A 21275-nucleotide genomic window follows, 5' to 3' on the forward strand; every position below is an offset into this window, starting at 1 on the left:
TGGTATATATTTAACGCACTTAAATTTCAGAGTTGCACCTCACAAACATCATAATCATTCTGATCTAGTGGAGTACAGTACTCTCTCTCTCTCTCTCTGATTTAGTTTCACTGAACAGGTCAACATTCCACATCAGAAAACTTTGTTGAGGCCCATCCCTGAACATTTTAAAGGGAAAGGGATTAGACTAAAGGTGAATACTGAAGCACAAGCACTTCTATAATAATTCAAGCGACTTGTGTGGCAATCATATTCTCAAAACATTTTAGAGGTGTGTGGAAGGGAAATAGCTTCTGGCTCTGAAGAAATACTACTGAGTGGTATTGTGTAATTCTTTCCTCAGTGCACAAGTCGTTGGTTTGTATAAATGGCTAAGATCACTGACAACTGCTGTCACAACTGTCAGTGCAGCTGAAAACTCTGTTAATCAATTGTGCATGCCCATTGCCTGCACAACACAAGGAAAGGGAATCCCAATATATGTGCTCAAGGTTGTTGGTATCCAATCAAGTATAGTCACACTATCTGATCAAACCTTACAACTACCCCTAATTTTCAAGGAAGTCTTTCATTTTAGCTCAAAATTTGGCCTTGGCCGACTTCCAAGATGGCTGCACAATGAGTAACAACTTGTTTATAGCTCTCCCAGTGTGAAAACAGAAACTCAGCAGAGATGGCCAGTAGATTTATGTTTATGGGTAAATTTCAGTAACTGGCTAGTAAGTGCACTGCCTGGATTCCAGGAATAAAGAAATACAGAAGACCTGGAAAAAATCCGCTACAAAAAGTGAGGAAGAAACACTGACTGGGGAAGAGTTCTGCAGTTGTTCAGCAAAAAGCAATGCAACCTTCAGACATGACTTGCAATAGCCTACAGGAAGATATAAGACAACAGCATACAAACCTGCTTAAAATAAACAAAACGCTGATGGAATATATCAACACAAGCAAATAAAATGGAAGAAGCTTTAAACAGATATTTAGATGAATGATAAAGCTGCAAAAATCAAAGGTTGAAATGAAGAAAAGGCTGGCTGAATATAAGACTGCTCAGGAAGAGCTGTTTCAAAAAATAATAGAATTAGAGGACAGAGCACTTATGGAAAACCTGAGATTTCCAGCTATACCAGAGAAGCTGGAAGTAAAAGACTGCATTCATTTTATGAAAGCACAAATAAGCAACTGGACTGATATTCCACAGCACGAATTGTTAGTTGAAAGGGCACATTGTGTTTATGCTCCAAACCTAACTATAAGAAAGCAACTTAGACCTTTAATTGTAAGGCTGCAATCCTACCAGCAGAAGGAGTTGATTCTGACAAAACTGTGGCAGAAGGACAAAATACTAAAAGTGGGAGACAGCAGAGTGTTTGTGGAGGATGATTACTCATTGCACACCAGGCAAAGGAGAAGTAAATTCATTCCACTATTCAGAGAATGTCAAAACGCAGGTGTGAGATTCAAACTGCTGTATCCAGCTGTCTTCAAGGTATTCTTCCCTGGAGGGACAAAATCATTTCTGATGAAGTGCATGTTAAGGAGGAAATACAAAAGTTTGTCCAACACAATGTGTGCTGTGAAACAGAAGGAGATTCTGCTTCTTGTTCATCTGGTAATGAAGACTACATAGAGACTGTACCTGTGAAATCTTTTCCAGTATTTCAATGCAAAATGTTGGAGAGAAGGAAAGGAGCATGAGAACTGACTAGAAGAATCAAGAGTACATTGGAAGTGAAGCAGAGACAGGATTTGGGAGATGGAGAAGGACAGTAATAAAACCAGTAACTTAATCTGGGATTATAATGCCATAATTATATTTGTGAAATATGACAAGAACAAGAAAATCTGGAAATATTGGACACTGGACTTTTTCAAAATTTTGTTAGATTTGTTGGGGACTCTAAAGTATATGCCCTATTTCATTTCATTAATGTTCAGAAAAATGCTTTGGGGAGGGGAGAAAGCTAACTGTAAGTAAAGAAAACACTTTCTTTTCGTACTGTGTGGCAGGTTGGCATAACTGTTAAGGTGTTTATCTTGCATACACAAGGTGCAGGGTTTGATTCTCACATTGGGTAATTGGCTAGGCTTAAAATGGCCCCCAAGGACAGTTAGCCTAGTAATAATTTATGAACCTATTTGTGATGCATGGTTTTCTTTGCATGCTATTTAAGTGTAATGGGGACTGTAAACATGTGTTGTTTTTCTTTTTCTCCCCTCTTCTTTCTTTCTTCTTGTACAGTTTTGAGAAATACAGGGAATACAATGATAAAAGGAGACTGGTTAAAAAGCCAAGACAGAGAAAGTAAATGAAAACGAATATTGAATATTATGAGGCTTTGTTTTTCCTAGCAAATGCAGCAATTCTGCAGCTGGTCTTCACGTCTCCATGGAGACAATCTGATAAACAGAAACTGGAGACTGTCTGGTGGAAGGGGATTGGCTGAGGAAAAAAAAAAAAAGATAAGACTGACTAGGACAAAATGTTCTCTGAAAACAATCACGGGTTTTCCCAGCTGTGAGAGCTTTAAAGATAATACAAAGTCAATTAGAATTGAAGTAAAGTTTTATCAGTTTTTTTTAAATGCAATGGTGATATGAATACAAACAGGTGCTTTTGTTTGTTTGTTTTTTTCTTTTTCTCGCTTCTCTCTTTTTCTTTGTTCAGTTTTTAGAAATGCAGGCAATGCAAAAAAAGGGGGGGGGAAGAGGAAGGGTCTGGTTAAGAGAATATGACAAAAGAAAAATTTGTGTGATTTTTTCTGATGCTTGCATAGGGAAATGACTGGGTTAAAACCCTAGGCATTACAGAGTAACAAGTTTATTACAAAGCATGTAAATGAAAAAGAATTCTGAATATTATAAGGCTTTTTTCTGGTAAACAAGGCATTTTTAGCAGTTTTGTGTCTGGTTTGCATATCACTAGAAGACAATTTGATAAAGAGAAATGGCTCAGAGAAAGTGTTTACTGAAAGCATTCAAGTATTGTCTCAGCTGGGAGAGCTACAAAAGATAGACAAAATCAGATAGCACTTACTAATAGCATAGGCTGTACCCTGCGTCTTAACATGACTAACATTTCTTTTTGGTTAACTCTAGCCTGTCTGTGTGGCTATCAACTTAGAACTTTTGTTCTTATTAGGAAGCAAGAACTTCAATATTTGAAGATGTACATAGTTTTGTGTGTTATTATGAAGTTAATAGGTTTTAGGGGTTTCGGGGGGGGGGTTCCTGTTTGAGGGTTTTCAAAAAAACAAAGTTATGTAAGATGTGGCATAGGTACAAATGGTTATAACAAGAAATGATTGTACAAAACACCAACCTGCCGAACAGTATCTACATGTAACATAAAAGTTGGAACTAGAAATTTAACAAAAAAGCAGTTATACATAAAAGGTAGTAATAATAACTACACAAGAAAATGATGCTTTCTGTAATGTCTTTCAATCTGAATGGTCTTACAGATAAATATAAAAAATAAAGAGTAGTGAACTATACTAAAAAATGTACAGTGCAAATAGTAAGGTTACAGGAGACACACCTGGAAAGAACTGAACATGTTCATTTGATAAAGAAAGGCTTTCAGGATGGTTATTCAATGGAATATCGGGGGCAAAGGAAAAGAGGAGTACTTACAGTGGATATAAAAACTGCACACATCCCTGTTAAAATGCCAGGGTTTTTGTGATATAACAAAATGAGACCACAATAAATAATTTCAAAATTTTCCCCACCTTTAATGTGGCCTATAACCTGTACAATTTAACTGAAGAACAAACAAATCTGTTAGGGGAAAAAATATAAAAAATAAAAAACATACAATAAGCTGGTTGCATAAGTGTGCATGCCCTTAAACTAATACTTTCTTGAAGCACCTTTTGATTACAGCATTCAGTCTTTTTGAGTACACACATGCCATCAATTAAAGAGACTCTGATTAACCCCAAATAAAGTTCAGCTGTTTGAGTAGGATTTTCCTGACATTTACTCAGTTGCCTGCTACAGCAAAAGCCATAGTTTGCAGAGTGCTTACAAAGCATGAAAGGGATCTCATTGTTGAAAGGTATCAAGTCAGGAGAAGGGTAAAAAAAATTTCCACAGCACTGGATATACCATAGAACACTGAAGACAATAATCAAAAAGTTTAGAAAATATGGGACAACACTGACACTGCAAAGAACTGGATGCCCCTCCAAAATTGATGAAAAAACAATATGAAAACTGGTGAGAAAGGCAGCCAAGAGACCTACAGCAACACTGAAGGAGCTGCAGGAATTTCTGGCAAGTAATGGTTGCATACTACACGTGACAACAATCTCCCATGTTCTCCATATGACTGGACTATGGGGGAGGGTTGCAAGATGGAAGCCTTTTATTACACAGCAAAACATGCAGGTCTCGCTAAAATTTGCAAAACAGTACATCAAGTCTCCCAAAAGCATGTGGGAAAATGTGTTATGGTCTGATGAGACCAAGTTTGAACTTTGTGGACACAATTCAAAAAGGTACATTTGACACAAAAACAACACTTCGCATCACCAAAAGAACACCATCCCCATGGTGAAGCATGTTGGAGGCAGTATCATGCTTTGGGGTTGCTTTTCTTCACCTGGAACTGGGACTTTAGTACAGGTGGAGGGAATTATGAACAGTTCCAAATACCAGTCACTTTTAGTCCAAAACCTTCAGGCATCTGCTAGAAAGATGAAGATGAAGAGGAATTTCACCTTTCAACATGACAATGACCCCAAGCATACAGTCAAATTAACAAAAGAATGGCTTTACCAGAAGAAAATTAAAGTTTTGGAATGGCCCAGCCACAGCCCAGACCTAAATCTAATAGAAAATCTGTGGGGTTGACCCAAAGAGGGCTGTGCACAAGAGATGCCCTCGCAATGTGACAGATTTGCAGCGCTTCTGCAAGAAAGAGTGGGCAAATATTGCCAAGTCAAGATGTGCCATGTTGATAGACTCCTACCCAACAAGACTGAATGTTGTAATTAAATCAAAAGGTGCTTCAAAAAAGTATTAGTTTAAGGGTGAGCACACTTATGCAACCAGCTTATTGGACGTTTTTTATTTTTTATATTTTTTCCCCTAACTGATTTGTTTGTTTGTTTTTCAATTGAATTGTACAGGTTATAGGTCACATTAAAGATGGGAAAAGTTTTGAAATTATTTATTGTGGTCTCACTTTTTTATATTACAAAAACCTGGCATTTTAACAGGGGTGGGTACATTTTTTATATCCACTGTATATTAATTCATATGAATTGCAAGAGGAGCTCCAATAGAGATAGAAAAGAAAAAAAAAAGATAATAATGGAAAATACATAGTGCTAAGGGGCTACTGGCTAGGGAGAATTATACTGACATGCATTTACATCCCACCTAAAACTGCTATAATGGAGCTTTAGAAACATTTGGGAGAAATAATCAGCTTTCAGCAATGAATATTACTTATAGGTGGAGACTGGAATTTGGTTTGCAACAGTGAAAGTGTGTCTGGAGGCCCTAGAAGGGAAAATATAACAAAAGAGGGTAGATTTTTGAAGAAATTTATGAAAATGTTTGGCATGGAATATGTGAATTCAATACTAGGAAATAGGAGTGAATTTATACATTATAAAAACTGGGCTAGGTTAGATAGATTTCATATCTCGCAGGAACATGTGCATTTAATTGACGGTCTTGAAACACACCCAATAACTATTTCAGATCATGCACCAATAATAACTAAAATAAAAATTCAAGGTAATGAATTAAAATGAGACACTGGCACTTTCCCATCTAGCGGTTGAAAAGAGAGGAATTTAAGGAATGGGTTTTGGAATAAATTCATGAGTTACTAGAGAAGATAGAATTTTCTTTTGAAAACATAGCTAGGGAGTGGGATAAAATTAAAGTGGAGTTTAAAACTAGGGTGGAAATAAAAGAAAGGGAGATATGGTTAAGAAGAAACAAGAATTATTTACAGGACTTGACACATGTTAAAGTATTGCAAAATAGGGGGAATCTCTCAGAACAAAAAAAGGAGCAACTGCAGAATGCCATACCTCTCAAGTGTACCTCATTACAAGGAACGTACCTCATTTGGGGTCTTAAAAAGTTCATGTTCCTCAAAGTTCCACATTGAGTCTGTCACACATTCAGTGTTAGGAATTTTTTTAAGTGAAATCCATGGTAAATAGAAATTAATCATATTAATTCATTAAAAAATTGTCTTTAGAAGTAAAACCAGCATATTTTAACCATCCTATGACCTTCCTAGTTGAAGTTGTTAGTAAGCCATTAGTATGTGTTCCACATTTTGCCCATTTGTTCCACATTATGAAGGTGAGTATTCCTCATTTTGGAGATGGAAGGTTGAGAGCTATGCAGAATGCTAAACAGAAAATAAAGGATTACCTGGATAATATGCACGAGTTTAGAAAGATTGCTGTTAAACAACTGTTTTTTGCTAAGAATTCTAGAGCACAAAAACTTTTAGCACAACAACTCAGCTAACAGAAAGTGGAAAGGCTGTCACCAAACTTAGGGAGCCTATAACAAGGAAGATAACAAGAAATCCTATAGAAGTATTAGAATATTTTGGTAATTTTATGAAAGTTTGTATAAAGCAGAAAAATATGGAAATCAAGGAAAGGTACAAATGGAAATGTTTATGGAAGAATTAAATATGCCAAAGTTAGAGGTAGATGAGGCTCAATTACTAACAGGATAGAAAGAGATACGATAAAAATGGCTATGTATAACCAATCTACAGGAAAGTCCTCAGGAAAAGATGGTATTCCTGTAGAAGTTTGGAAGTTAGGATGGAAAAAAATGATAAAGATCCATAAGGTTTTTAAGAGTACTTTAAGAACAGGGGGAAGTACTAGCATCCTGGAAGAAGGTGGTGGTAATGGTAATACCTTAAGAGGGTAAAGATCCATTGGATCCAGCTTCATACAGGCCCATTTCAATACTAAACCATGATTATAAAGTGTTATATCTATAATGGCTAAAAGAATAGCAAAAGTGATACCAAAATTGATAGATATGGATCGTTGTGTGTTTTGTGGAGGGGAGGCAAACATCTGACAATATTAACAGAACACTGATCCAGAGGGAAGCAGAATGTAAAAGAAATACCACTTTTATTGGTGAGTTTTGATGCAGAGAAATCATCAGACAGAGTAGACTGGGACTCCATGAGCAGGGCAATGGAAGCATTTGCTTTTCCTGATACAATTATAAAGTTGATTAGAAGTACATATGAGGGATCAGAGGCAAAAATTAAAGTGGGTGCGGTCCTCTCTGATAACTTCTGCTTGAGTAGAGGAACCAGCCAGGGTTGTCCACTTTCCCCTTTCTTGTTTGCATTATATTTAGAACCACTGGCAAAGAAAATAAGGGACTCAGAAATTCAAGGATATAATTGGTATGCTAGTCATGAAAAGCTGGCTCTATTTGCAGATGATATTATTTTATACATGACAAAACCAGAAAGGACATTATAGTGTTGTGGAACATTTTAAGACAGTTTCAAACCTTTACAGGATACAAAATTAAAGAAGCTAAAACAAAGGCACTAGTGGTAAATTATGTATCTGCTCACAAAGTGGTCCAACAACATCCATATTTATGGGGAAAAGATAAAATGAAGTACTTAGGAGTATGGATTATAAATTACTCTGCTGTGGGAAGAGACTAAACAAAAGATAATACAAAAATTGAGAAACTGGAAGCTTTGTTATATGGGTATGGATACCAAGATACAAGCCATTAAATGTTTTTAGTCCCTTTAGTCTTTCTTATACACAGATCAGGCATATTTTATCAACCAGAGGAGAAGCTGTAGATAGCAATTAAAAAAGAGTTGAAGCATTTTATCTGGTAAGGAAAGACAGCAAGGGTTAAGTGGGATAACCTGATTCTTCCAACAGAACAAGGCGGACTAGGATTACCGAATTTGAGGGGGTATTTTAGAGCAACACAGTTAAGGCTCTTATACAAAGCACAAATAGAAAACTATAATTCACAGTGGAAAGGAATGATGATACAGGCAGGAAGCTCAAGAAATAAGGAGAGACTGGGATTTTGGATGCAGACTCTTAAGGAGAACAACAACAATCATACAGAGTATTATATTCATAAAATAGTGAGGAGTATTCTAAGAACTAAACCAGTGCAGGAATGAAGAAAAGAGATTTTGCCAACAGTGATGACTGTGGTTAAGGATACAGACAACAGGCAAGAGGGGGCTGAAATTTATTGGAGAAAACTGGCAAAGGAACCAAGTTATTGGGAGCAAATAACTAGAAAGGGAAAGGTACTAGAATGGGAAGAGGCCAAGAATTTATTTGGACTGCAGTTTTGAGAATGGCTTCCCTATCAAGGATATATATCAGAGTACAGGCAAACAGAAAGAAATACAGGCCTCCTGAATGAAAGACCAGCATTGGCAGAGTTTATAATAGAATCTAGAACAGAAGCTGCCATTCAAAAAGGAATAATTAATAAAGCATATAAAATATTGCATGATAATTACAAGAATCAGAGGAGCTTATAAAGGACTGGGAAGAGAGATTGGATAAACGATTCACAAAGAGACAATGGGGGGATATATGCATATCTCCCTAATATGCAACAAAGTCTAGAAGATTTAGGATCTTTGCCTCAACGTGTTTACATAGGTATTTTTATACCTCAAGTAGACTCCAAAGAATTTTTCCTCAGGTAGACAGCAAATGTTGGAGGTGTGACGGGCAAGAAAGAGGTGGCTGGGAAAAGATTTTTTTTGGAGTGTAATGAGCTGGCAGACTTTAGGGATTTCCTGTGGACCACTCTGTCAGAGATGCAGGGTGAGCAGATTGGATTGGCTGGGGTGATGTTTTCTTTGAGCTTCTTCTTCTTCTTCTCTTTTGACTGTTCCCATTAGGGGTCGCCAGAGCAGATCATCTGTTGATATTTCTTCCTGTCCTCTGCATCTTGCTTTGTCACACCAACCACCTGCATGTCCTCTCTCACCACATCCATAAACCTTATCTTAGGCCTTCCTCTTACCTGTCAGCTCCAGCCTTAGCATCCTTTTCCCAATATACCCAGCATCCCTCCTCAGCACATGTCCAAACCACCACAATCTCGCCTCTCTGGCTTTGTCTCCAAACCACCCAACCTGAGCTGACCCTCTAATATACTGATTCCTAATCCTGTCCATCCTCGTCACACCCAGTGCAGATCTTAACATCTTTAACTCTGCCACATCCAGCTCTGACTCCTGCCATGTCAATGCCACCGTCTCCAACCCATATAATATAGCTGGTTTCAATACCCTCTTGTAGACCTTCCCTTTCACTCCTACTGGTACCCGTCTGTCACAAATCACTCCTGATACTCATCTCCACCCATTCTACCTTGCCTGTACTCTCTTCTTCACCTCTCTTTCACACTCACCATTACTCTGAACTGTTGATCCCAAGTACTTAAACTCATCCATCTTCACCAACTCTACTTCCTGCATCCTCACCATTCCTCTATCCTCCCTCTCATTCACACACATATATTCTGTCTTAGTCCTGCTAACCTTCATTCCTTTCCTCTCTAGCGCATATCTGCACCTCTCCAGGGTCCCTTCAACCTGGTCTCTACTCTCACTACAGATCACAATGTCATCTGCAAACATCAGAGTCCATGGGTCCTCCTGTCTGATCTTGTCTGTCAACCTGTCCATCACCACTGCAAATAAAAAAGGGCTCAGAGCTGATCCTTGATGTAATCCCACCTCCACCGTAAATGCAGCCCTCATTACCACTGCAGACCTCACCACAGTCACATTACCCTCGTATATATCCTGTATCACTCTTACATGCTTCTCTGCCACTCCCGACTTCCTCATACAACACCACAACTCCTCTCTAGGCACCGTCATATGCTTTCTCTATGTCCACAAAGACACAATGCAACTCCTTCTGACCTTATCTATATTTCTCCATCAACATTCTCAGAGCAAACATTGCATCTGTAGTGCTCTTTCCTGGCATGAAACCATACTACTGATCACTAATCATCACCTCCCTTCTTAACCTAGCTTCCATTACTCTTTCCCAGAACTTCAAGCTGTGACTGATCAATTTTATCCCTCTGTAGTTACTACAGCTCTGCACATCACTCTTATTCTTAAAGATATGTACCAAAACACTTTTTCTCCACTCCTCAGGCATTCTCTGACTTTCCAAGATTTCATTAAACAATCTGGTTAAAAACTCCTCTGACATTTCTCCTAAGCATCTCCCTGCTTCCACTGGTATGTCATATGGGCCAACAACCTTTCCATTCTTCATCCTCTTTATACCTGTCCTTACTTCCTCCTTGCTAAACTGTTTCGCTTCCTGATTCACTATCCCCACATCATTCAACCTTCTCTCTCTCACATTCTCTTCATTCATCAGCCCCTCAAAGTACTCTTTCCATCTGCTCAACACATGCTCCTCACTTGTGAGTACATTTCCCTCACTATCCTTGTCACCCTTACCTGCTGCACATCTTTCCCAGCTTGGTCCTTCTGTCTAGCCAATATGTACAGGTCCTTTTCTCCCTCTTTAGTGTCCAACCTTTCACACAACTCTCCACATGCCTTATCCTTAGCCTTCGCCACCTCTCTCTTTGCCATGCGCCTCATCTCCTTATACTCCTGTCTACTTTCTTCATCTCTTTGACAATCCTACTTCTTCGCCAACCTCTTCCTCTATATACTCTCCTGTACTTCCTCATTCCATCACCAGGTCTCCTTGACCTCCTTCCTCTGTCCAGATGTCACACCAAGCACCTTTCTAGCTGTCTCCCTTACCAGATCTGTTGTAGTTACTCAGCTATTTGGTAACTCTTCACTGTCCCCCAGTGCCTGTCTTAACTCTTCCCTGAACTCCACCTCACAGTCACCCTTTTTCAACTTCCACCATTTAATCCTTGGCACTGCTCTCACACTCCTCCTCCTCTTCTTGATCACCAACATCATCCTACAGACCACCCAACTACACTTTCCCCTGTCACCACTTTACAGTCTCCAATCTCTGTCAGACTAGCCCTCCTGCATAGGATATAATCCACCTGTGTGCATCTTTCTCCACTCTTGTATGTCACCCTATGCTCCTCCCTCTTCTTAAAAACGTATTCACCACAGCCATGTCCATCCTTTTCGCAAAATCCACTATCATCTGACCATCTGCATTCCTCTCCTTAACACCATACCTATCCATCATTTCCTCATCCCCTCTGTTCCAACATGCCCATTGAAAGCCACTCCAATCACCAGTCTCTCACCCTTGGGTACACTCACCACCACTTCATCCAACTCACTCCAAAATTTTTCTTTCTCATCCATTGCACACCCGACATGCGGAGCATATGCACTAACAACATTCATCATTACACCATCAATTTCCAGCTTCAGAAATATCACTCTATCTGACACTCTTTTCACCTCCAAAGCACTCGTGGCATACTGTTCCTTCAGGATAACTCCTACCCCATTTCTCCTGCCACACACACCATGATAGAACAATCTGAACCCACCTCCTCTACACCTGGCCTTACTCCCCTTCCATCTAGTCTCTTGCACGCACACTATATCAACCTTCCTTTAATCCATCATATCAGCTAGATCTCTCTCTCTATGCCAGTCATACTGCCAACATTCAAAGTTCCTACCCTCACTACAACACTACTAACCTTCCTCTTCTCTTCCTGCCTTCAAGCATGCCTTCCCCCTCTTTTTCTCCTTTGACCAACAGTAGCCCAGTTTCCACCAGCACCCTGTTGGCTAACAGTACTGGTGGCGGTCGTTGTTAACCCAGGCCTCCACCGATCTGGTATGGAAATCTCTATTGTTGTCCACGTATGTCATTTGGCAGAAGTTTTACACCAGATACCCTTCCTGACGTAACCTTCCCCATTTATCCGGGCTTAGGACTGGCATGAAGAAATGCACTGGCTTGTGCATCCCCAGATACAGAACTGGAATTGCCTAGACATAGTAAAGCCTTGCTGAGTCTAACTATGGTAGCTGCCAAAAAAGCAATTACTAGAAAATGGAAATCAAAATCTAGAGTAACTTTACTAGAAGCAGTGAATATAGTAAGAGAGATAAAACAACTGGAATTTGGATCTTTGTAAAAGGGAAGGAGCAAACTACACATGAAAAAATGGGAATTGCGGGAACAATATATGCAGAGAAGAAACGAGGTTTACAAAGCAGGATTTGAATGAGCCATATATTGCTTAACTGACAATTACTGGACAGATTATAAGTGATGTATAATGTTTGCATCTACAGTTGTTTCAATGGTGTCTGTGATGTATAATGTTTGCAACTAAAGTGGTGTAATTTTGTTTGTTTTTCATTTATATAAATGTAAGATTGCCTATATCATATGTGAAAATTTAATAAAGATGTTTCTTTAAAAAAAATGGCCTTGGTTACTTACAGCATGCAGGCAGAGTCTGTGTGAAAGTAGTGTAACTGCAAAAAGATAGACAAAACAAGCTCAATTCTGAGGCAAAGTGGGAGATGCAGCCATTGTAGGTAGGCAACTCATTTTATTGTATTTTGATGTAAATCTTTTTGGAGGGGTCGGGTTAGGGTATTATAATTAGTTGCAAGGTTTAGGGAATTTTATAGTTGGGGGGGTTTGGGATTAGAGTTATACTGACTGAGTTTTATGTAGGGTTAGGAACAGAGTTGCAGGCTTAAGGGTAATCTACCAGTGTAGCACCTCGCAGGATGCGTAGTAGCACATCCCGCCCCAAACACGCCTCCAGCCATGCGGAGGCAGAATCAGCATGAATATTCATTCAGTCATTCGAGTACTACCAATGTAGCAATGTAATATAATATAAGAAACAGCCACAAATAAATTACATAGAACAAACCCGCAAGTAAAAAATATTGAGCATTTGACAAGCCCACATACTTCTGAGAAGTAATAGTTGGCAATGCATTACTACATGGGTCAATAATGGTGACATTAGATGCTTTTCTGAGACACTGTAGTGTACTACATCCTATAGCTTACATTTCGGGTGCTTAGAAGAACACTCCTGGCAGACACCAAAGACGGAAGTAATACTAATTTCACGGTCTTTAAAAACAATCTGACTTGAATGGGATCCATTTCTATCATGGTATTAGACATCCTAAACATCTAGTAAATTTAAAAAAGAGGTCTCAGACAAGTGTTTGAAATGCTACAGTAGTTACGTGACCTAGTGTTTGGACAACTATCTGGATATGAGAAGCAAAACACCCATTTCCCTTTGAAAATACATTTTTACTTTTTTTATTTTTAGTAATGTGGGGAATTGTGAGTAAACACGCATCTTGTACAACGGAGGATGTCTAATCATGGGTAAAGTGTCCGTGATGTGACATGGAAATTAGCATGCCTGTCAGTCTACCTTGATATTCCCTGCCAATCACTAACGGCACACCCAACACTGTGCAGAACTAACTGCGAGGTACTACCCTGGTAGACTACCGGTTTAAGGAGCGTATTTGCGGATAGGCTTTGGATAGGGTTTTAGGATTAGAGAAGATGGTTTCGGGTTAGTACACTAAAATAGTGCCCATTATTGGCTATATTGTAGTTGAGGGCCTCACCAGTTCATTTCGAGCAGAAGTGGGCATGTCGCAAATTGAGTGACAACCTGGTTTTTAAAAAGCGTTCCTGATTCTTTTTGAATTTGTCCTCGAGTTTGGAGAGAAAAGACTGAGGGCTATGGTATTAGTTTCCCATACTTTCGTAGTGTATTTAACGGATAAACGGGACCAGTTTGCAAATTGTCCTAGTGTGTTTCGTTAAGTTACTGGGGGTAGAGGACTGAGCACAAATGATCAATTTCAGACTCTGCGTAGGTAAGAAATTAAGTGCATAGTGTATCAAAAAAGTGTGCAAGGTTTATAGATTTCCTTGAAGTTGTTGGAAAGAGTATGCTGCTGTAGTTAGCTTAACAAGCTAATGTAAGTGGAATGTCATACCGCGCCCTGTAGCTTGTGTTTTGCCTTACGATGTCAAGAGGAGCCTTAAAAAGGGATTTGCTTTGACAGACTTGTGTATGCATTAAGTAACGTCAGTTGTATGGGGGTGGGGGTACAATATTTTTTTTTATAGGCGTGATGTATGGTGAAAGAGGTTTGGACGTGGTGCGCTTAGTTTTTTGGAAGCTGTGAGTTGACCCCTAACTTACACTGTTTGTGTGTTGTAAAACAGTGTTTTGTCTCTGTTTGCAACTTGTTACTGTACTAAAGGAGAGTTACTTTAACTTATAAAATTAGATGTGGCTTTGCCTCCTTATCCTGCGTTTGTGCGAGTGAAGTGCTTGTTTTGGAGCTTAGGCGTTGTTGTTGTTGTTGTTCACTTACAGGAGAAACACTTGCTACAATGCTTTGGGGTTGAAGTCCAGTTTGTCTAGTATAAGGAGGTAGGTGGGGGTGTAAGATGTTAAGCAATCTGTGAAATGGTGTAAGTTTCTTAATGTTTCGTCCTTGGCCAGTTGTGGTTAGGAACCATCGCATTCCGCCTCTGACAAAGGTTTGTTATTATTAGTGCAATAAAACTTGTCAATTACAGATGTTGGTAAACAGTTTGCTGTTATTATTAGTGCAATAAAACTTGTCACGAAAGCAAGCTATTCAGTACCCACCATTCAAAATGCTGCTATGTCTGACCTAAAATTATTTTTTTTTTTTGAAAAAGTTGTGAATTAAAGCAAAAAATTACAACCTTTACATTTAAATAGACATTTTATTTTAGAATAAGAACATTAATTCATATTTTATTCTGTCAACTAACTTTGTAGTGTTAATATTTAAAAAAGTGTCACTAATTCTTGTTATAAAAAAGTTGAGAGAAAAATCGAAAGTAAAACATTACTAGTTCACATTGTAGGTGGCTTACGTCACAGGATTTCCTTAAAGAGGGTCAGCTAAATAATATCCGGTGTAAAAACAGCACTACAAAATAACAATGTAGGAAATGACCTCTTTACTGTCCCTGCTGGAAATAATAACAACGCAGACGCACCAGCTACATAACAGAAGGTGTGCTTAATGACCGCAGTAAATGTGCCATTTGTTAATCTAGTTTACCCTTTGCGCCAAAACTTACCTTTTCAGAGGCCAAAGAAACCATCTATCAGTTTGTCTCAAAACTATTAAAGCTGATCTGTGTCACCTTTAGAATTACGATGTAGAAAATAACTCTTGCAATTATTTCCTATGCAGAAATATGTATCTATTTTCTCTCCTGACTTCTGTTTCTCACATTTTACTAGTTGACGTGCAAAAGAAACACAGCGTGTGTCTACATGTTAATAACATGTTTGAAAGCCCTCTAGATGGCGCGTTCCATCTACATGTTAGTTTGTCATTTTTCTGAGCAGTGGCAGGACCATAGACTTTCCTTGCTTAGCGTCATGTTTCCTAGGTAACCAGTGGCTTTGCTACTTGTGCGAACTACAGAAACTGAACAGACTGCGCCGCCGAAATAGATTTCAAGGTAAACACATACTTCAATCTGTTCCCCGAGTAAGAGGAGTAATATTTTTAAATAATTGGTTCTGCTTATATGTTTAAATTGTCCAGATTGTTGCCTCATATTTTTGGTCTGTGGTTTTCTTTGAAAGCGTGCAGGACTAAAGTCACTAATTAATGGCAGACATTTGAATTACAGACTCCATACCCTTCAGAAAACGTATGCTAAACCCGTTATTCTAACAACTTTCTAAATAAATAAGAACACTATTTAGAAACTGTCCTTATTTTGGGCCTTTGTCCCTCATTATTTTTGGTTTTGTCCAGATTTTTTTGCGTTAAAAGGTTGAGAGGTATGGTTCTGTTTTCCTTAATGTTTATGTCAAGGAGTGGCAAAATAAGACTGCGGCAGATTTTAACTTCTGCCCTGGGTTTTGTCATTCTAGTCAACGAAACAATGGAATCACTTGGGGTATTATTGAGGATATGCGATGCTGTCTGTATTTGCAACTTCCCAGATGTGAAGTACAGCAACATATTTAGTGTACATCACTCTATAAAGCACTGACTGCTGAAACAGCATATTTAAATTTGATTCTTTAGGGGCATAATACAGCTCATCATGACGCTTTAAGAGGGTGCATATACTGGGAGAGGTTGGCTTTTTTATACTTGCTGTTCTTTCTGCAAAGATCATTGGACCCACGTTCTGTGCTCTTTAACAAGGAAATGTGAAATGCATATAAGTGTCAGCAGTTACTTGGTTTTCATTTATACCCACACTGAGCAACATTCATTATCATCCATTGGTAGTATTATATCATTGGTACTTAAAAGGAGCAGAGTTTTACTGTATCATCCCCATTGATGGATAGTATAATTAAAAAGTACACATTAGGTGTTACTTGCAACTTGATCTGTTAACTTTTCTGCTGTTAAAACCATTAGTAGTAGCTAGTACCTCCTCATTTCTCACTTTTACAACTAGCTGGGTTGGCGATGCTCCTTTAAACATATTAACAAAAGATGCTGTTTTTTATATGGTTGAATGGAGATGTGCATCTTAAGGCATTTTTAACAACTGCAAAGTTTGAGTAACAATTCTGTTCTTTATTTGTACAATGATAGATATTGTAAACATATGCCAAATCAACTTGTTGCTCTGTTTTTTCCCCATCTGCCTTTTGTCTTCCAACAAAGTCAAAACATTCATGATCTTTTTCCTGTTTTATCTACTGATGCACTAATATCACTTAAACATATTATTGTATTCATGGATGGAGCTGTGCTATAGGTAATGATGTATGTACTTATCTTAACATTTGCATGGCAATTGTATTGCATTAACTTGCAGACTAAAATGGACACACCTTGATGATAATGGAAAACACTAAAATGAAATAGTGTCTTTGCATGGTGGTTGAAGTTTTATGTCAGAACAGCTGCTCTTGTAACATTTTAAATCACAATCTCAAATTCACTATTTCAGTCCAGTGTTCTCCATTACTGCTAAATGTATTTTCTTAAAAAAAATCATTAAGATGAAAAGATAAAAATACTGACCTCTATAAACAGTAAACATATTTTCTTAAAAATCATTAAGAAGAAACCATGTGCTAATGTTGATAATATCTGAAAATAAATGACTTAAGACAAGACACAGACCGCATTTCTCTGTGTTGAAAATCTGAATTCACCCCAGGGATCACGTCAGTTGCCCTGCTAGACAGGGGTCCAGGGAAGTAAATAGTGTGGGAAGAAATAGCCAGGGAATTGTTATGGCTAGGCTTGTATAGGCCCTAGGGCTGATAGCCTAGTACCAACCTATGAACCTATGAAGTCTTACCGATACAGTCTTTTTTAACTTCATTGGGAAAGGGCTGTAAACAAGATCAAAGCCTACAGCAACTGCCAACAGAGTTTTCACTAAATCTGCAAATTGTAAGCATTTGGAGGGAAAGTACCCATGTGACAAGTACCAAACATTATAAATTCACTCTTGACAATACTGACAATACTGATTTGGGCAGCTGTGTCCTAATTTGACTGCAGAGAAAGATTAAAAATGACAAATGTCCTTATATTTCAAGATTTAAAAAAAAAAGTTTTAGCTTTCCATTTTATATATATAAAATGGCAATAAGGTAATGGAGAACACTGGACTGAACATTACTCTTGTGTTCCTATTTTTAGATGATAGTTACTCTCAGTCCAGTGTTCTCCATTGTAGCCCACATCTTCATCTAGTTTGTCTAAAATAACATGCACCTAAAATGCTTTGACAATGCCTTCTTCCATGTTTTTATCAATATACTACGGGTGATAATGGAAAACACTGGACTGTATCAGTGTTTTTGCATAGCTATCAGAACTTTATGGCAGTTGCACAACACCTAGGAGCTGCTGCGTACCATATTAGCCACAGCTGTCAATGGCTTTGCTCAACAAACAAGGGCAAAGCTGAAAATAATTTGTAGCAAACCCGATATTGTTACTTCTACCTTTCAAGTGACCTCGTTATGAGGAATGCTCCTCGTTTTGAGCCTTAAAAAGTCTATGTTCCTCACTGTTGTACATTTGAAGGGCATTTTGCTCATTCATCATTAAGAATTTTTCTAATTAATGTCACGGACAGCTGAGAGATATGCTCAGCAATAATGGAAAAGTTTTTACTTCTATCATATTTAGTGGCAGTAACAGTTTCAGGTGATAATGGAGAACAGTGGACTTTGCATAACCATGTCACTTCTGGATTTGCACTTACCTGTAATCTAGTGCTCTTCATTATCACCATACTGTCTGCCCCTAGACACTGAATGTGTTAGCTGGTCTGCACCCTATCGATTACTAAGTATGTTCCATTTATCTTCCTATAAAAATATATTCAAAGCTGAAGCTTAAAATATATACCATCTATTTGCAAATTATAATATCTTCTTTTGATTCTATCCTTACTTTTCAGTCTATTCCTTTTACATTTCCCCTGTAGAATTTTATGCATTCAGATAATGCCTCCTATCTCCCACCTTTCCATCTATGGATTCCTAATGGATTCATATACAGTTGCAATCTGTATTATAGCAACGAAAAGTAAATACACAGAATACCTCATCATCGACCAGTTTTCAGTGAAAGCGAAACTCTGCAAATGATTGTTACATAAACATTTTTCCCACAGTAAGTAACCAGTGGCCCAATGTAACAATCGCATAAAACACAAAAATTTAAAACCCACCCTGGTGGGGGGCTTCAATGTGGGGGGCTGCTCCCCCATCCCCCCTAACTAAATATACCAACTCTGAGATCACACTACAGTGGGAAAAAGGGCAAATTCCTGAAGATGGCCCACTGATTACTTACCATGCTAAAAATTTGATGTAACGATCATTCGCAGAGTTTCACTTTTGCTGAAAACAGGTCGATGAAGAGGTATTTGATGTATTTATATTTCGCTGATACAATATAGACCTGACAGTTGTTGCTTTGTGTACTAGAAGCAGTACAGGGACTATCTTGTTTGCATGGCTAACAGGCACAGCTTTTTAACACTAACAAAGGACTGAATTCATGAAGGTACAATTAACACACCATATGCATGCATGCATACAGGTCTGTATGTTTTAGCATATGATGAATAAATATAGAAGTAAAATGCTTCATACTTGTCTCACACCAGGTAAAGGAAATGTGTATATATATATATGTTTGTATGCGTATATATATATATATATATATATATATATATATATATATATATATATACACACACACACACACACACACACACACACACACACACACACACACACACACACACACACACACACACAATGGATATAAAAAGTTTAAACACCCCTGTTAAAATGCCAGGTTTTTGTGATTAGGGGAAAAATATAAAAGATAAAAAATGTACAATAAGCTGGTTGCATAAGTGCACACACCCTTAAACTTAACACTTTGTTGAAACACCTTTTGATTTAATTACAGCATTCAGTCTTCTTGGGTACACACCTGCCATCAATTAAAGAGACTCTCTAATTAACCCCAAATAAAGTTCAACTGTCCTAGTAGGACTTTCCTCACATTTACTCAGTTGCCTGCTAAAGCAAAAGCCATGGGATCTCATTGTTGAAAGGTATCTGTCAGGAGAAGGGTACAAAAACATTTCCACAGCATTGGATATACCATGGAACACAGTTAAGACAGTCATCAAAAAGTGGGGAAAATATGGGACAACAATGATGTTGCAAAGAACTGGACGTCCGTCCAGAATTGATGAAAAGACAAGACGAAAATTGGTCAGGGAGGCTGCCAAGAGACCTACAGCAACACGGAAGGAGCTGCAGGAATTTCTGGCAAATACTGGTTGTGTACTACATATGACAACAATCTCCCATATTCTCCATATGTCTGGGCTATGGGGTAGGGTTGCAAGATGGAAGCCTTTTCTTACACAGAAAAACATCCAGGCCTGGCTAAAATTTGCAAAACAATACATCATGTCTCCCAAAAGCATGTGTGAAAATGTGTTATGGTCTGATGAGACCAAGGTTGAACTTTTGGCCACAATTCCAAAAGGTAAGTTTGGCGCAAAAACAACACTTCGCATCACCAAAAGAACACCATCCCCACAGAGCGGCATGGTGGTGGCAGTATCATGGTTTGGGGTTGCTTTTCTGCAGCTGGAACTGGGGCTTTAGTCAAGGTGGAATGAATTATGAACAGTTCCAAATACCAGTCACTTTTGGCCCAAAACCTACAGGAATCTGCTAGAAATCTGAAGATTAAGAGGAATTTCACCTTTCAACATGACAATGACCCCAAGCATACACGCAAATCAACAAAAGAATGGCTTCACCAGAAGAAAATAAAAGTTCTGGAATGGCCCAGCCAGAGCCCAGACCTAAATCCAATAGAAAATCTGTGGGGTGACCTGAAGAGGGCTGTGCACAAGAGATGCCCTCGCAATCTGAAAGATCTGGAGCACTTTTGCAAGGAAGAGTGGGGAAATATTGCCAAGTCAAGATGTTCCATGCTGATAGACTCCTATCCAAGAAGACTGAATGCTGCAATTAAATCAAAAGGTGCTGCAACAAAGTATTAATTTAAGGGTGTGCACACGTATGCAACCAGCTTATCGTACGTTTTTTATTTTTTTTATATTTTTTCCCCTAACAGATTTGTTTGTTTTTCAACTGAATTGTACAGGTTATGGGTCACATTAAAGGAGGGAAGAGTTTTGAAATGATTTATTGTGGTCTCATTTTTTATATTACAAAAAACTGACATTTTAACAGGGATGTGTAAACTTTTTATATCCACTGTATATATATAAATATATATATGTATATATGTATATATATATATATATATATATATATATATATATGTGTGTGTGTATATATATATATATATATATGTGTGTGTATATATATATATGTGTGTGTGTGTGTGTGTGTGTGTATATATATATATATATATATATATATATATATATATATATATATATATATATATATATATATATATATATGTATATATATATATATATATATATATATATGTGTGTGTGTATGTATATATATATATATATATATATATATATATATATATATGTAGGGAAAACAGTATTTAAGCTGTCAGTTTCTTAGGAATGAATGACCTGATAACTTATTCATTGCGAGTGGTCTTTGAAATTTGTTCTTTTCATGCAGTTTCCCTTTGGCACCCAGAGTCCATAGAAATGACTACATTTTTTTTACTG

At 37.9% G+C, this 21275-nt stretch overlaps 2 protein-coding genes across 4 annotated transcripts in view; one reads left to right on the top strand and one right to left on the bottom strand.

Annotated features, from left to right (window-relative positions):
- FDXACB1 (ferredoxin-fold anticodon binding domain containing 1) overlaps nucleotides 1-15412 on the bottom strand; it is a 185031-nt gene extending 169619 nt beyond the window's left edge. Inside the window, exon 1 of one of the 2 annotated variants that reach the window (XM_044081000.1) lies at nucleotides 15147-15412. The gene's annotated coding sequence lies outside the window, so the exon portion shown is untranslated. The remainder of the gene's footprint in view (nucleotides 1-15146) is intronic. The other variant, XM_044081001.1, reaches the window with a different exon arrangement.
- The window catches only part of CCHR8.PART0H11orf1 (chromosome chr8.part0 C11orf1 homolog), a 227084-nt gene continuing 219986 nt past the window's right edge, over nucleotides 14178-21275 (top strand). The window contains exon 1 of one of the 2 annotated variants that reach the window (XM_044081003.1): nucleotides 14178-14205. The gene's annotated coding sequence lies outside the window, so the exon portion shown is untranslated. Of the gene's footprint in view, nucleotides 14206-15417; nucleotides 15537-21275 lie in introns of those variants that run through there. The other variant, XM_044081002.1, reaches the window with a different exon arrangement.

Source organism: Protopterus annectens, chromosome 8.part0, assembly GCF_019279795.1.
Source record: "Protopterus annectens isolate FY-2018-M chromosome 8.part0, PAN1.0, whole genome shotgun sequence".
Taxonomy (NCBI): Eukaryota; Metazoa; Chordata; order Ceratodontiformes; family Protopteridae; genus Protopterus; species Protopterus annectens.